The 17044-nt window shown below is 39.5% G+C and overlaps 1 long non-coding RNA gene across 11 annotated transcripts in view; it reads left to right on the top strand.

The window, feature by feature from the left end:
* Window positions 1–17044, top strand: part of LOC103349704 (uncharacterized) — a 451983-nt gene that overhangs the window by 380789 nt on the left and 54150 nt on the right. For 8 of the 11 annotated variants that reach the window (XR_011388772.1, XR_011388773.1, XR_011388767.1 and 5 more), the window contains 3 exons: window positions 4121–4210; window positions 8226–8310; window positions 16412–16491. This is a non-coding gene — a long non-coding RNA (uncharacterized lncRNA). The remainder of the gene's footprint in view (window positions 1–4120; window positions 4211–8225; window positions 8311–16411; window positions 16492–17044) is intronic. The other 3 variants (XR_011388769.1, XR_011388774.1, XR_001794204.3) reach the window with 1 other exon arrangement.

Raw genomic sequence — 17044 nt, forward strand, 5'->3', positions numbered from 1 at the left:
TGTGACTTCTATTTTGAATGCTCCTTGCAAAAATATACAAAGTTTGGCGATTTCATTCGAAGAGAACAATAATTGGCCTCCTTACTAGGTCCAAGTTTCTGCTCTGGTATGGATATTAGTTAGGATGTTAAATATCCCCCAAAGGCCCATGTGTTAAATATTTGCTCCCCAAAATCTTATGTTAATGATACTAAGAGAGTTGAAACCTAATCCAAATAGGATGTTTGAAGGTGGACCTTGGAGAGATGATTGGGTTTGATTGAGCTGTTAGAGTGGGGCTGGAGTGATTAAATCCTGTGGTTTTTTAAGAGACCACATAGGCTTGAACCGTTTCAGGTTCCCTCTTGCTATCTGATTCTCTGCCATCTTGGGACTCTGCCAGCAAAAATGCCATCCGCCAGAGGCCAGGCCAGTTGGGCTCTCCAATCTCGGACTGTGAACATCCAGATCTGAGAGTAAAACTAAAACTCTCTTTTCTTCCTGAGTAACTTGTCTCTTGCGTTCCACTGTAGTAATGAAAAGCTGATTATTTAAAAAAACACCTATTGTATAAGTTTGCATCCTAAAATTCATTAATTTTCAAATGTGGTTATCAGAATACTTTAGTTCAAGAATTGTACTGTCCAGAATTGAGCATTATTTCATGAATGAAAGGTTTTGTTCTTGTGTATACTAATCCTAAAAGTATAAATGCATACTGCTCGATGTTTGGAGTAAAGATAATTAAACAGTTTTTAGGATTAGAAACTAGGTAGCAGATAAAGGAGTAGGACAAGTACACCTTTGTCAGTGAATAGGTAGGTCCATGTTGTGCTATAATATTTACCTTTTTATCATTCTTGTTTTACATTTAAGAGATAAAAGTAGCTTTCTCTATTTAACCCAATGAAATTACTTTAAGATTCCAGATAATTAACCTTTAACCACTTTCATGATAATCAAAACCCAAGGTGCAGGTATTATTTGGAGTTTAATGGTATATCTATTAGATTACCATCTGGTAGGACTCATGTGGTGCACACAGTAAGAGGAATGGGGACAAAATTAATTCAGTGTGACATTTAAAACAAAGAAAAATGGAATTAGTTTCTCAGGTACAGTATAAATGTGGAATATGTGTGTGAATTATATTTGTACGTAAAAATTTTGGATTTCTTTGATTAAAGCAATGCATACACCATAGGATTCCCAAATATTATCCAAATATGTTTCTGTGTTACAAGAGACTGTATCTCAGTATTTGTAGGATGATGTTGATAAATTGCATGATTTCTCTTTTTCTTAGGATTGATGGTAATAAATGACAATGATTTATCACTTAGCTTTTGAGGTGGTCTCAGATGATAATAAGCAACTGAACTAGTCAACAGAAAAATAGACCTTGCAGTTCTTTCCGAGGCTTCTGCCCAGCTACTGTCGATGGGATATGAAGAAAGGGTAGGAGAGGTAAAGGTATAGGTCTGTTCTGGGCACGTGCCTTGCAGTCAGAACTGTAAGACTCATTTCCATGCCTGGCTGTATATCTACTCCGTCAGCAGATTAGTATCTTGATCTCTGTCAGGTTACTGATGCTGCTGTCTACGTTTTCATTTACCTTGGCCACTATTTAATAATTATAAATAAATAAGACAGATGATTAAGGCAGGGCTGGAAGTGCAGGTGAGAATGGATGCCTCATTATTTGTATGAGTCTATCACATTTCCTGTGTTATTCTTGAGTCTACCACATTCTCCGTATTATCTGTGGTGGAACAAATACTCTTAATTTTACCAAGCCACATTCACAGTTCTTATTTTCTGAGCATTTTGTCATTGTTTTAGAGTTACAAAAATAATGAAAACTGAAGTCCCATTTCTAGAACTATCAATATTCTAGCTGTGATCTAAGGAGTCTTATCTATAAAGAGGAGGAGAGGCCAGCATTGTGGTGCAGTGGTTAAGCTGCCTGACACTGGCATCCCATGTGAATGCCAGTTAGAGTCCCAGCCACTCCACTTCTCATCCAGCTGTCTGCTAATGTGCCTGGGAAAGCAGCAGAAGATGGTCTTGGTACTTGGACCCCTGTGACCCACATGGGAGATGTAGCTGGAGTCCCAAACTCAGTTTCTAGCCTTGCTCAGTCCTGGCTGCTGCATCCGTTGGGGGAGTGAACCAGCAGACGGACAGAAGATCTCTCTCTGTGTGTCTCTTCCTCTCTGCCTCTGTAACTCTGTCTTTCAAATAAATGAATCTTAAAAATATTGCTGTGGTGCCAGGGAGGATAGAGGTAAGAGGCAGAAAAGAGGACATCCCTCTGGACTTCTCCAAAAGAGGAGACTTCAAGGAAGGCTTCTATTTATACTTCAAGTTGTATAAAATTCCTTTGAGAAAAAATTCTTCTCATGGTCTGGACCATCATAAATTCTGAAACATCTTCCTTCTCCCAGTTCCCCAGCTGGGGCAGTTGCTTTGCTTGCAGTCTTTACAATCCCTTTGCAAAACGCATTTTGTTCTTAATGGTGATCGGAGACAACTGCTTTCTTCAGACGAAAGTACTTCCTGTGATGCTATAAATGTTTCTGTTACTGGGTAGAGGGATGGTTAGACTCGTGGGTGGACACATGCATAAGGACAGCACAGGATGAAGAAAGGCAGATAGGCAGAATAGACAGACAAAAAGCTATTTATCTTCTTTTATCTTTTCCTGGTATATTTTTTCCAATTAATTGATGAATATATTTCTTAACCATTTAGAGCAAGAACCACATCTTGTCCCCATTTCTCTGTCTCATGGGCAGTTAAAAAACAATGCACCCCACTCTCGCCCTGCCAGTCACTCCTTTATGTATTTTGGGTGCCAGCACCATTCTAGGTGCTCAGGATATAGCAGCCCCCAAATACACAAAAATGCCTGCCTTCAAGGAACTTGTTTCTAATTAGAGGACAAGTTGTCAACGCGAAGTTAATGGTAGGTGCTATGGTGAAACGTAAAGTGGGAAAGTGTGGTCACTGGCACCTGCACAGGAACCCGAAGGAGGTGGGAGGCGGTAGAACTCCAAGGTAAGAACGTTCCAGGTTGAGGGAGCAAGAGGCTTCAATAAAAGCTTGTTTGGCACATTCTATAAGTAGTGAGCTGGCCCCTGTGGGCACAGTGGGGGGTGCAAGGAGCCTAGGGCTGTGAGGTCAGGGAGTGGGGAGACCTCTGGCTTCTGTTCTCTTACTTAAAGTATTTAGGAAGCCATTGGAGAATTTCAGAGGAAAGATATAATCTGACTTAAAAGGATAACTCCTGTAGTGTTGTCCATACAGCAGGGAATTCTGTTCAGGTCTGGAGAATAAATAGTTTAAGGCTTTCCAGCTGTATTATCTCTTCACACAACTTCTGAACTCTGCTATTTTAATGCAGAAGCAGCCATAGAGGATAATAGCAATGAATGGCTATAGCCATGTTCCAATAAAACTTTGTTTATAAACAAGCAGGTGGTGGGCTTGATTTGGCACATGGTTCGTAGTTTGCCAACAGCTTAACTGAACCATTTGCCAGTGGTTTTGAATTGTAGTTATCAGGGGGTGATTACTGTATCTCTATCACTTAGCTATTAAACATCCAGTACTACCTACCATCTATTTAGCATTTATATGCCTATCATCTGCACAGCTCATCATCTTCATCAACTCAGAGCCATAGATATGACATGGTAAACGTCTATCGATGATTTAGAAAGACTTTTCTATTACAAGCAAGGTTGGCAGTTAATTGGTTCTCTATGCCAGGGTGGTGGGATCACTCTGGGAAATCGGTTGTCCAGGGCAAGGACAGGGGTCCTTGTGATCATTGCTCTGAGCCTGGCGAGCTCTGACGCCTTCTCTCCCTGCCATCTCCTCTCACTGGGTTAGCTCAGGGCCGCCCAGAGCAACAGAATGTGGACTTCAAATGCCAACCACTTCAAGCAGTTTTAAACTTGTAGTAGCCACATCAAAAATTTAAAAGGACACATGGAAGATTAATTTTAATGTTGTCTTATTTAAACTGATATATACCCAACATACTATTGTAGTATGTAACCAACGTAAAAGTTTCTGAGATATTTTATATTTTTATCTCATCCTAAGTCATCCACTTCTGATGTTTCTTTTTCAGTTTAGTCACATGGCACATATTCTGAAGCATGTGTGGCATGCCACAAGTCTCAAGGACTGGACAAAGCTCAGAATTTGACCTTCCCAGCTGGTAAATGTCCTTTCATAAAAGTACTGGCAACGTTAATTATCTAGCAGTTATTTCTGAAATAGGAGATTATAGGTATCAGCCACTTTAGGAGTGTGGGATCTAAGCCCCTCTGCTGTCTTGCACGTCATTGGTAATGACTAACAGCAAAATATAAAATAAGGAAGCATCTCATTTTCAGTGTATTTTTCTGTTTGTGAAACTTCTCCCTTTAAGCTTCTCCTGTGCTCACTAGATAACTGGTTACAAATACAAAAAGAGTAAATTTAGCTTGTTTGGCCCCATTGCAACAACTGGTTCCAGAATCACTTAGTAAGACTTTAGGACTAAGTGGATTGTACCTTCTTCCATACAAGGGGACTCTTTGTGCTCTGTCTGTGTTTTCAGTGGGAAAAATAAGTCAGAGTAGAGACTGCTGAAGACCCAACCTATAAGCACAACTTAACAAGATTCATTCTGTACAATTTACATATACATAAATTTACTTCTCTATCACTGACTCCCACCCCTGACAAAATTCCTTGGAATTTGTCTAACAGAGAGTTTATATGAATTGCAAAACACCTAAATAGGAAAATGAACTTTAATGGACATACGAAAACATAGAATTTGGCTGGGGTTGGGCTGGAAAGTAGGTTGGGATTCAGCAAGAGCTATTTGAAATATAAGATAAAAATACTCATGAATTGCATAATAGGTTTGGTAAAAAATTCTAAGACATTTGAAACACTTGGAACCTTGCAGCACCATGGCAGGACTCCTGTGGCCTGTAACACCAGGCGGAACAGCATGCTTCCTGAATGCCAGACACAGCCATGAAGCTCCCCTGCCACCATGGCAGGGTCCAATGGGGTGCACAGGGATCCGCTGAGGGAGTTGGCCATAGCATCTGATGAAGAAAGTAAGGCTGAGTGCTGGTTCTGCGCCCGCTTTCTAGGACCACAAGGAAATCAGACATAGGTGTTTTTGAGGTTTACACATGAGCAGCTAGCTCTTGCCCAGTTAATGGCTTTTCGGGTACTACCAGACAATTGAAATAGCAACTGTGAATTATAAAAAGGCCATTCCCTCCCTCTGTAGATTTGTGGATATACAGTCTTAGTCATTAAATCTGATTACAAGGTAGGCAATTTCAGTTTCTTTAAGGAGGGTGCTTGGAAGGTGTTAAGATCGAAGGAGCAACTTATATTTATGGAATTCCTTGAAACAGAACTTTGAAAATTTGTTTGAGAGACAGAGACAGAAAGGAGGAGAGAGAAAATGCTCCCATCCACTGGTTCATTCCCCAGATGCCCATGATGATGGGGGTGGGCCAAAGCCAGGAGCTGGGAACTCAATCTAGATCTCCCATGTTGGTTGGCAGAAACGCAAGTACTGGGATCGTCGGCCACTGCCTCACAGGATGCACATTAGCCAGAGACAAGTGAAGCTGGAGCTGGCACTCTGATGTGAGACATGGGTTTCTTAGCCAGTATCTTAATTGTGAGGCTAAATGCTTGAATCATGAAGTTAAATATTTTTGGATCCAGAAAAAAGGAAAAAATAATACTATTTGAGGTCATAGTAGTAGACAGCAACAGGTAACTCTTAGCTATCACCTCTTGTTAGGCACTGTTTAAGAAGCTTCCTGTAGAATGCCTTGAATTCTCACTACCAGGTGAAGTGAGCATTGCTCTTTATCTCATCATGTGATGGAGGAAACTGAATTCCAAAAGGTTCTATAACTTGTGCATGGTCATAGAACTAATAACTGGTAAAGCTAGGATTTGATCTCAAGCAGCTGGAATCCGCAGTTTATTCACCACACTGAAGTTGAATACACAGCTGAAAAAACTATTTTACTAATGAGTTCCTATTATGCAATTCATGAGTTTAAGATATAGCTTGGTCCTCTAGTGTATCCTTGTGAAAATTAAATACCTGGGGACATTATTAGCTTAAAACTTAGTCATCTTTAAAATACAAATTCACCTCAAATTGAGGTCATTGGTAGAAAAAATGAGCTCTAATGAGCGATTTGAAAAATATGTACTGAATAAATTAATAAAGGAATAGGATGTTACATGGCAGGATATTTGGCCCAATGTAGCATTCATAGTTAAGAATTAAATCAGGAAGAAAGATCTATCTGCTGTTTCAATCCCCAAATGTCTGCAACAGGTAGGGTTGGACCAGGCCAAAGGCAGGAGTCTGGAACTTAATCCAGGTCTCCCATGCGGGTGGCAGGGACCCAAGTACTCAAGTCACCATTACTGTTTCCTGGAATGTGTATTAGCAGGGAGCTGGAATTGGGAGTGGAGCCGGGACTCAAAGCCAAGCACTCCAACAAGAGATGGGGGCATACCAAGTGATGCCTTAATCGCCGCACCAAATGTCCACCACAAGAATTAAATCTTGGCCAGTGTCTCATTTTAACTTTTTAAGCAGTAGAAGCACTGACCTTGTAGGTGAGAAATCCAGTGTATAAAGACTTGCAGAAATCCCTGTGCTGTTTGTTCTTCTTTGTCTCTGTTCTTTTGCTCTAAACCAGTTCTCAACTTTCTGTTTGTATTTCTGATCTCAAACACTCTGGGCACGGTTTTCCCTGGGCCTCTCAGAACCTTAGAAGTCCATGTCGCCTAAGTAGACACCATTCGTGTGAATCCTGTCCCAGAAACTCCAGCCCCCATCTGCTTTCTTGGACTGTTCTTTGAAGCCGAATCTGCCAGTGCAGTGCCTTTTTCAGGGTGCCTTTTTATAGAGAGCTCTCTGGAGGGGTGTGTGGGCTAGTGGCTCCCCCACCCACCTGACATTTTGCCTCTTACATTATATGTTTCTTCCAAGGAACGAAAATATAACTTTGGCTCTCTGACAGCATGGGAGACATCCTCTTGCTGTTGCTCTCCAGGAAAAGAATCTCATAATCTAACTAGACAAACCCTTGCTGAAAAATTAGACCAAATTGCATTTGTAAACTCCAAGGAAAGCATTTTTCTTCTGTGAAGTATTCCCCAGCTGAAAGTGTTAGGGACTTTACATATACTGATACCAGTTAGGTTTATGGAAAAAATGAAAAGCTATAAACAGCTGGATACACTGTCAAAACTGAACCCTGTCAACGAATTTTTTCCCTACCCCTGTTTCCTGAGAAACTTCGAGTGTTTTTAAGTCAGATGTTTAAGACGAATGAGGAACATGGATGGATAGAGTTCATTTCCTAAAAGAAAAACTGGGTAGTTACCTCATTCCTTTTTGTTCATTTGGTAGGTTCAAATGGAGGAAATAATACCAGAGAATTTGTGTAGGGATCACATGCCTGCATTCTCTTTTTTCATACTGTGTTTAGACATAGCTAAATCAATGCACAATCAGGTTGCCTGTGTGCCTGATACAACTCTTGTTTGTTTTTATTTTATTTCATTTGACTCATGATCTAAACCCATTACACAATGAAATATCTCATCTTGAAAAACAAATATGATCTACCTCTTTTGGGTTACCAGGAACCATAAAGAAACTAAAGATTTATGCTGTTTGTTTTCAGCATTGGATCAAATAAAACCGTGAGATGTGTTTTGTTTCAGCTATTTTTTTTTTTTTTGGCAATTCATGCTGCACAAAGATGATTTTCTTTATAGGTTCTCTTATTTCTTAATTGGCACTCCACTGTCTAATTTGTTATAAATAAGCATCTCATGCCTTGTATATGATAGAGAACTACTAATGAAGTGATAAACATAGCTAGTAACTTATTTCACATACTTGGAAACTCTAGGAAAACACAGTTGCATAAATAAAATATTGAGACAGAAATGGATTGGAGCAAATGTGATGTGTTAATAAGTGCAACAGACTTGCTTGTCCACTTTTCTTTCTTCCTTTTAATAATTAGATTAGTAGGCATTGGAAATAATACATTTTGGAGTAGTAACCTCCTTCTTGTCTTGAACAGCAACTGATGTCCAGCAGAGACACTTGTTCATTTCATGAGTGCCACATATTAGAGAAGTTTCCTAATTCTTATCTCATTACATTCCAGACTACCATGAGTTCCAGTGGCCTGGTAAACACTTCATAAACCTGCCTGGATATTTGTAGCTGACTAATTTTCTGCATTTCCTCGGGTAAGTTCCTTAATTCCTCCCAGTTCTAAACTTTCACATATATAACTTGGGACTTTATGTAAATTGAAATATTAGCATAAATAGGAAAAAATAATAAAAATGAAATATCACAACACAGTTAACTGGACACAATGATTATTTAAAGGTAATTGTACTCAGATGGTATCAATACTGAATTCTATCAAACATTAAGGAAGGAATAACACCAATCTTATGCAAAGTATTTTGGGAATTAGACAAGGTAGGAAGATAGCATTTTATGTAGCCATCATAACTCTTATGCAAAAAAAATTTTTAAAAAGAATTTTAAAAAGTAGATACCTTAGCAAAGTATCATGAAATGGGGTGCAGCAATTTATAAAATGATAATATTTCATAACCAAGTTGTGTTTGTCCATGGAATACAAAGTTAAATATTTGAAAAACAATCTTGTTTATCATCAGTACCACACAGTAAAAGACTATAGGGTGTTTTAAATAATGTAGAAAAATAACTTGGCAAAATGGAGTATCTATTTATAATCAAAATTTGAGGCAAAGCAGGAGTGGTAAGGGACTTTAATCTGATGAAGTGAATCACTGAAAACTCTACAGCTAGGATCATACTTTAATGGAGAAATACTTGAATGCTTTCAACTCCAAAATTGGTAACTCAGCAAGGGTACACACTGTCACTCCTTTTTATTATTACTGTGTTGGAGATCGTAATTAATGCAATAAAAATGAAACAAAAGAAATACAGATTAGAGAGTAAATAGTAAAACTTTCCCTGTTTATAGATGACATGGTTGGTTGCAGAGGATATCCTAAAGAATCTACAAAACAATTTTAAGTACTGAAAAAAAAACGATGGGAGGGGTGCAAATGGGAGGGAAGTTATGGGGGGGGAGCCATTGTAATCCATAAACTATATTTTGGAAATTTATATTTACTAAATAAAAGTTTAAAAAAAAGAACATTAAGAAAAAAGATTACACTTTCAATAGCATGATAAAACAAAGTACTTATTGATTACTTTATCAAAAATACTTACAAAAGTTCACTCTAAAATATTGTTGAAAGTAATAAAAAGGAACTTAAATATGCAGAAGGAGATGTAGTGTGTATTGATTATAACGTTGAGATATCAATTACTTGCAGGTTTATCTTTAGATTAAATGAAATGAAGCCACATCAGGTTTGTTTGTTCTGTAGAAAGACAATGTGATCCTTAATTTTATATGAGTGTGCACTACAGGTAGAATAACCAAAACAAGGTAGAATGAGAAGAACAGAATTGGAAGAATTGTAGAATCTGACTCAGTGACTTACTGCAGTGCTACAGTGATCACAATTTCTGCATAAAAAGAGATAAACAGATCTGTGGAATAGGATTGAGAGCTCAGCAATGCACTCAGCACTTGTGCAGTCAACTGATTTTCCCAAAGTAAATGCCAGGACTGTCAGATCTTGGGAGAGGAGAAAGTATTTTGTAGAAACTAGTGCCATAGTAACTGGAACATCAATCCTTACCTCACACCATTCACAAAAATTAAACTTGGGATAGGTCACAGAACTACAAATGAAAGCTAAAGTTATAAAGCTTTCACAAGAAGAAATAGAATACCTACAATGTTGGGAGTAGGCAAAAGTTTCATAAGCTACAGAAAGCAAAAACCATTAACACTGATAAATTAGACTTAATTAAAAGTGAATACTTGAACTAGTCAAAAGGTACTGTTAAGAAATTGACAACACACATATGTGGCAAAGAATTCTTATCCAGAATATATAAGGTATTTCTGCAGCTCCATAATAGAAACAGTCCAACAAATAAGAGGCAGGAGCTGGTGTGGTAGCACAGTGGGTTCAGTCGCTGCCTGCAGTGCCACCATCCCATATGAGCACCTGTTCAAGTCCCCACTACTCCACTTCCCATCTAGCTCCTTGCTAATATGCCTGAGAAAGCAGTGGAAGATAGCCCAAGTGCTTGAGCCCCTGCCACCCACTTGGGAGACCTTGGATGTGGTTCCAGGCTCCTGACTTTGGCCTGGCCCTGCCCAGCCCTAACCGGTGCAGAAAACATTTTGGAGAGTGAACCATCTCTGTCACACACACACACGCCCTTTCTCTCTGTAACTCTGCCTTTCAGATAAATGAATGAATAAATCTTTTTAAAATAAATAAAAAGAATCCTTGATCAAATAGTTCACAGAGTATCCACAAATTGGATATAGAGATGGAAAATAAAATGAAAAAATGTTCTCATTAGGGAAATGCAAATTAAATCACAGTGAGACATCCACTAAAATGTCTGAATCTAAACTTAAAAATTTGGGGCCAGTGGTATGGCATAGGGGTAAAGTCACTGCCTGCAGTGCTGACATCCCAGATGGATGCCATTTTGTGTCCTGGCTGCTCCACTTTCAATCTAGCTTCCTTCTAATGGCCTGGGAAAGCAGGGAAAGATGGCCCAAGTACCTGAGCCCCTGCCTCCCATGTGGGAGACCTCAAAGAAGCTTCTGTTTCCTGGCTTCTGCCTGGCCCAGCACTGGCCATTGCAGCCATCTGGGGAGTGAACCAGCAGATGGAATATCAGTTTTTCTCTCTCTCTCTCCCACTCTCCCTTTCCCTCTGTCTTTCAAAATTAATTCTTTTTTAAAAAATTAAAAATTTTAAATTCAAAAGTTAAAATTAAATATTTACATTTAGAAACATATTTTAAAAGACAAATGTTAGTAAGGATGTGGACCAGCTTGAACTCTTAAAGTTTGGAGTGTGTGTACACTGAAGTGCAGCCACTTGGGGCAGAAGTCTGAAAATTTCCTTTAAAAGTAATCATACACTTTCCCCAGTACCTACAATTTCACTTGTAGGTCTTTTCCAAAGAGAAACTAGTAGACTTGTACCAAAAGGTTCATGGCAGCTTTATTTAGAAGAGCCATGGTGTTCATCAAGATGAAGTTAAGACAAGCCAGGATTCATAAATGGAATCTTTGTCACCATAAAAAAAGAAAAAAAAAAAAACATTGAACAGGCAAAATTAATTTACCATGAAAATAGGACACAGGAAATGAGGCAGGGGTTGACCAGGATGTGGTATGAAGGAAGATTTGAGGGTAAGAGAAATGTTCTGTATTTTGATGGAAGCTTGTGTTATGCAGGCATTTTCATTTGTCAGAGCCTATCATGTGGTACATTTCAAATTTGTGTGCTGTACCTTATGCAGGTTTTACAGTAAAATACGGATGATGCATAGATATTTGATAGAAAGCATTTTTTTAAAAAACAATTTATTTATTTATTTATTTGAAAGCTGGAGTTAAAGAGAGACAGAGGCAGAGAGAGAGAGGTCTTCCATCCACTGATTCACTCCCCAAATGGCTACAATGGCCGGAACTGGGCTGATCTGAAGTCAGGAGCCAGGAGCCTCTTCTGGGTCTCCCACATGGGTGCAGGAGCCCAGGGACTTGGGCCATCTTCCACTGCTTTCCCAGGCCACAACAGAGAGCTGGATCAGAAGTGGAGCAGCCATATCTCGAACTGGTGCCCATACAGGATGCCAGCACTGCAGACAGCGGCTTTAGCAGCTACCCCACAGCACCGGCCCTGATAGAAAGCAAATTTAACCAAATGTTCATTGTACAAAGTAGGTAGAGGAAAAGTGAGTTTTCACTGGATAATTCTCTCAATTTTTCTGTCTGTGTGAAATTTTTCATAACAACTGGGAGGAAAAGCAATTATTTTTGTATGCTAACCTTCAAGCAGAGATGATCTTGCTTTTAAGGCACTGAAATCCAGTTCTTCAACATACAGAGTTGTTAAATAACTGAACTCACAATTTAGGTGGCTATCGTCCTATAATCTGTAGCCTTCTCATGATGCTACATAACCTCCACGTACAAATACCTGGAGCCCATGGGTGAAATAGAAGGGTAAAGACAGGCTTCTCTCCTGGCAGTTATAATACTGCTTAAGAAGCTTGCACTCCTATTTCAGAGTACCTGGGTTTGAGTCCCAGCGCTGCTCCTGATTCCAGATTCCTGCTCATGCGCACCATGAGAGGCAGCAGGTGATGGCCCAAGTAACTGGGTCCCTGCGACCCATGTGGAGATGCAGATGGAGTTCCTTGCTCCTGGTTTGGTGTGGCCTACCTTTGGCCATTGCCGAAATGTGGGGAATGAACCAGCAGGTACAAGAACTCTGTGTCTCCCAAATAAATAAAAAGAAATCAAACAGGAAGAGAGCGTGAAACCTCTGCTTTGATTTGGACCCCTGTGATGACTCTTCAATTCCTTGATAAGCTGATCTTTTCTTAAAAAATCTTCTTGAGATCACATATTTATTGCACAACCATAAAAGGTAAATACTGTAATAAAAAGTCTCGTTTCTCAAAGAATTATTTTTCTCTCTCAGCTCATGCCCTGGGAGGTTTAGATGCAAAAGTCAAAGGCCAAGTGTCATAGAATCATAAGCCCATGGCTTTGTATAGTTTTTCCCTTTCCCTTGTTGAAGCAGAAATTCAACAAAATCTTGTAGATGGTGAGCTTGTAGCCTGTCCAAAAGACCATCACAGGGCTTGGTCATGGAGCAAAGGGCATTTGGAGCCAGGTGGGCAGTGACTGGGACTCTAATCCCAGGTGATTGAACTGTCTTGTGACTTGCATAGCCCCCTTAACCTCTCACTCTGTCTTCCTTTGATCCTGCTTCCCTTATTAGAAGAAAAACCATAAAGCAAATGTCCAAGTTGAAAGAGCTAAAAGATAACCCCAACTGCTCATTTTGTTTTATTGGTGAGAAAATGGAAGACTGGAGCCATGGTCAAGGTCATAGAGCTAGATAGAAGCAAAGCATTGCCATATAACAATGTTTTACATGTTTGAAGGGGTTAGTGTAATTGCCCCACCATAATTACCTCCATTCAATAGCTATGGAAACACTTTGAGAATAAATGTGGGATGGGAATGCAAAGTGTTAGTGATTTTTCCTTATTAGGATGCCTGAAAATATTGTACGTGTAGTTTTTCCTGGAGAATATTGGTCTTTTGGATTACAATATGAATACTAAGGTTATGTGTAAAATCCCTAACTGTGTATTCACGTGAAGATAACAACTTGTGTATGGGAAAGAAACCTCTTTAAAAAAAATCATTACTTTTTTGGTTAAGATTTATTTATTTATTTGAAAGGCAGAATTACATAGAGAGAGGGAAAGACAGAAAGAGGTCTTACATCTACTGTTTTACTCCCCAAATGTCCACAATGGCCAGAGATGGGCTAGAGCCAAGAGCCTGAAACTCCATCTGGGTCACCTACATGGGTTCAGGGGCCCACGAAAATGTGATGTCTCTCACTGCTTTCCCAGGTGCATTAGCAGGGAGCTGAATCAGAAGTGGTACATGGGGCTGGTGCCATGGTGCAGTAGGTTGATCCTCTGCCTGCATCCCATATGGGCATTGGTTCTGGTCCCAGCTGCACCTCTTCCAATCCAGCTCTCTGCTGTGGCCTGGGAAAGCAGTGGAGGATGGCCCAAGTCCTTGGTCCCCTGCACCTGCGTGGGAGACTGGGAGGAGGCACCTGGCTCCTGGCTTTGGATCAGCTCAGCTCGAGCTGTTGCAGCCACCTAGGGGGTGAACCAATGGAAGGAGGACCTTTCTCTCTGTCTCTCCCTCTCACTGTCTGTAACTCTACCTCTCAAATAAATGAATAAAATCTTAAAAATAAAGGAAGTGGTACAACTGGGAGTGGAACTGGTACTCATATGGGATGCTAGCATCGAGGCAACTGCTTAGCTTGCTATGCCACAATGCTGGCCCCTAAGAGTCATCACTTTTGTTAATATCCTGACCACTATGCTGGTCACAACATTCCTAAGTGTGTTATTCAATAAATGTTATAAGTCAGCATTTCAATTGTAGATATTCCATAGGAACCAGATTAAGTGAAAATATGTAAGACAATGCTATATAGTATGGCATTAAAAAAAAAGACTTTTAAGAAATGATTTATTTATTTGAAAGGGAGAGTGAGAGAGAGAGGGAAAGACAGCAGAAAGATCTTCCATCTATTGGTTCACCTCCAAAATGGCTGTAACAGCCAGGGTTGGGCCAGGTTAAAGTCAAGATCCAGCAACTCCATCCTGGTTTCCCACATGGTGGCCGGGAGCCAAGTATTTAGGTCGTCACCTGCTGTTTTGTGCAGTACCAAGAAATGGGGTTGGAAGTGGAGTAGCTGGGACTTGAACAAGCACTCTAATTTGGGACACAGACAGTGCAAGTTGTTAACTTTGCTCACTGCATCACAATGCCAGCACCCATAATAGGACTTTGAAACAATGTCACTAAATATAATGGCATCTTGTCAAATGATATTCTTTGATTTATGATGATGCTAGTGATGATGAGGCAGAGAGAGAGAGAGAGAGAGAGAGAGAGAGAGAGAGAGAAAGCACCCATCTGCTAGTACTCTCACCAAAAGCCTGCAGTGACCACAACTGGTCTGTGACCAAAGCAGGGTGATGGGAACTCAATCCAGGTCTCCCACATAAGTGAAATACAACTACTCAGTCCATCACTGCTGCCCAGGATCTGCATTAACAGGAAGCTGGAATCAGGATGCATAGCTGGAAATCAAACCTAAACACTCCAGTGTGGGATGCAGCCATCTGTAGTGCTAGGCTAAATACCACCCCTATGTTCTTTTTATCCTTAAGAAGTCACTATCATTTTGAGGTACAAACAGGCTGAATGGATGTCTTAAAAAGCATCCCCTGCTTTTTAATTTTGAATTGTTTTTATGTTTTATAGACTATGTTACCTTAAAAAACTTTATTGAGGTATCATCAATGTACAAAAAACTGCATATATTTAAATACAATTTTATCAGTTTTGCTATACACATACACTGATGAAACTGTCCCCACAATCCAGATAAAGAACATTTCTTTATGCCCCCAAACTCTCCTCAGGTCCCCTTTGTCATCCCTCTCTCCTTCCAGCTCTATCACCAAGCAACCACTGACTGGCTGTTTTTCCTACTATAATTAGTTTGCATCTTCCAGAATGTTGCACAAATGGTTATTTTGCCTGGCTTCTTCACTTAGTGTGGTTTTGCAATGCATTTATGTTGTTGAGTACATGAGAAATTTGCTCCCTTCTGTTTTTCCCTTTGTCCAGTATTATTCCATTGCATGGATAAATGTTCTGTACTTGGCTTATTCGTTCTCCTGTTTGTTAGACATTTTGGTTGTTTCCAGTTAATAGCTATTATAAACAGAGCCCGGTCACTTCTGTGCCAGTCTTTTTGTGGATATATGCATTAGTTTTCTCTGATTTTGCCCACTACTGTAAAAGGAATTTGAAAAAAAATGCCCCTTATATGTCATTGTGGAATACTGTTTAACCTTTATCCTGCATATTGCTAAATTATTTCTTTACTTTGAGTGGTTGTATGTTTTGGGTTCCTGGGAATTCTCTGTACATGAGCATAGAACATGCAAATTCTTGGTGGTTTCTCTCTACCCCCCCTTTTTTTCTTTTATACAATGACTAGGTCCTGTTTAAGTAGTATTACCAGCTGGGGTTCTTGGTTTGTTCTTCATCACATGCAGAAAAATTTCACTTCCAATCTTAAGTATGACACTGGCTGTTAGTTTTCCCACATGCCTTTTATCAGCTTAAGAACATTCCCTAATGTTATTAATTAGACAAGAACTGGGGTTTTTGTTATTTTCTTTCATTAGTATTATCAAGTGATTTGACTTTTCTCAGATGATTTTTTTGACGTTTATTGTAATGATCATATGGATTTTTTTGCGTTCAGTAATTACCATACACTACAGTTATCTTTCCATGTTAATCTGATCCTATGTTTTTAGGAAAGACAATTTTATAATCATGTTTCATATTTACATTTGTACATGCTTATGTATTTATGTGTGCTATTGGATTATACCTGCTTATACTGTGTTAAAGATCTTTATATCCATATGGGGGATAGTGGAATATGACTTTGTTTTTCCATAATTGGATAAAAGTTGGTTTTAATGCTAGGCTGATATTGATCCCAATTTCATTATTTTCTGAAAATATTTGTGTAAAGTAGTGTCATTTCTTCTTTGTAGGTTTATAAGAATTCAACAGTAAAAACATTTTGACCTGGAGTTTTTCAAATCCTATATGTATGTGTATTGTATCAATTTTGGTAAGTATATATTTCAAGAAATTTGGCAATGTCATTTTTTGTAACATATTTTGGAGTAATAGCCTTACTCTTTGAACTTCTGTTGGATCTTTGTGATGAACTCTCTTTTTTTTTTTTTTTTTTTTGACAGGCAGTTAGTGAGAGAGACAGACAGAGAGAAAAGTCTTCCTTCTGTTGGTTCACCCCGCAATGGCCGCTGCAGCTGGTGTACCATGCTGATCTGAAGCCAGGAGCCAGGTGCCTCTTCCTGGTCTCCCATGCAGGTGCAGGGCCCAAGCACTTGGGCCATCCTCCACTGCACTCCCCGGCCACAGCAGAGAGTTGGACTGGAAGAGGAGCAACCGGGACAGAATCCGGTGCCCGACCAGGACTAGAACCCGGGGTGCTGGCGCTGCAGGCGGAGGATTAGCCTAGTGTGCCGTGGTGCCAGCCATCTCTTTTTCATTCCTGAAACTTATATTTTTGTCATTATATTTTTGTCTCCTTTTCCTGAACCTTCCATCTAGGGTTTAGTTTTTAAAAATCTTTTCAAATAATAAACTGTTTTATTTTG

This window comes from Oryctolagus cuniculus, chromosome 5 (assembly GCF_964237555.1).
Source record: "Oryctolagus cuniculus chromosome 5, mOryCun1.1, whole genome shotgun sequence".
In the NCBI taxonomy this organism is placed as follows: Eukaryota; Metazoa; Chordata; class Mammalia; order Lagomorpha; family Leporidae; genus Oryctolagus; species Oryctolagus cuniculus.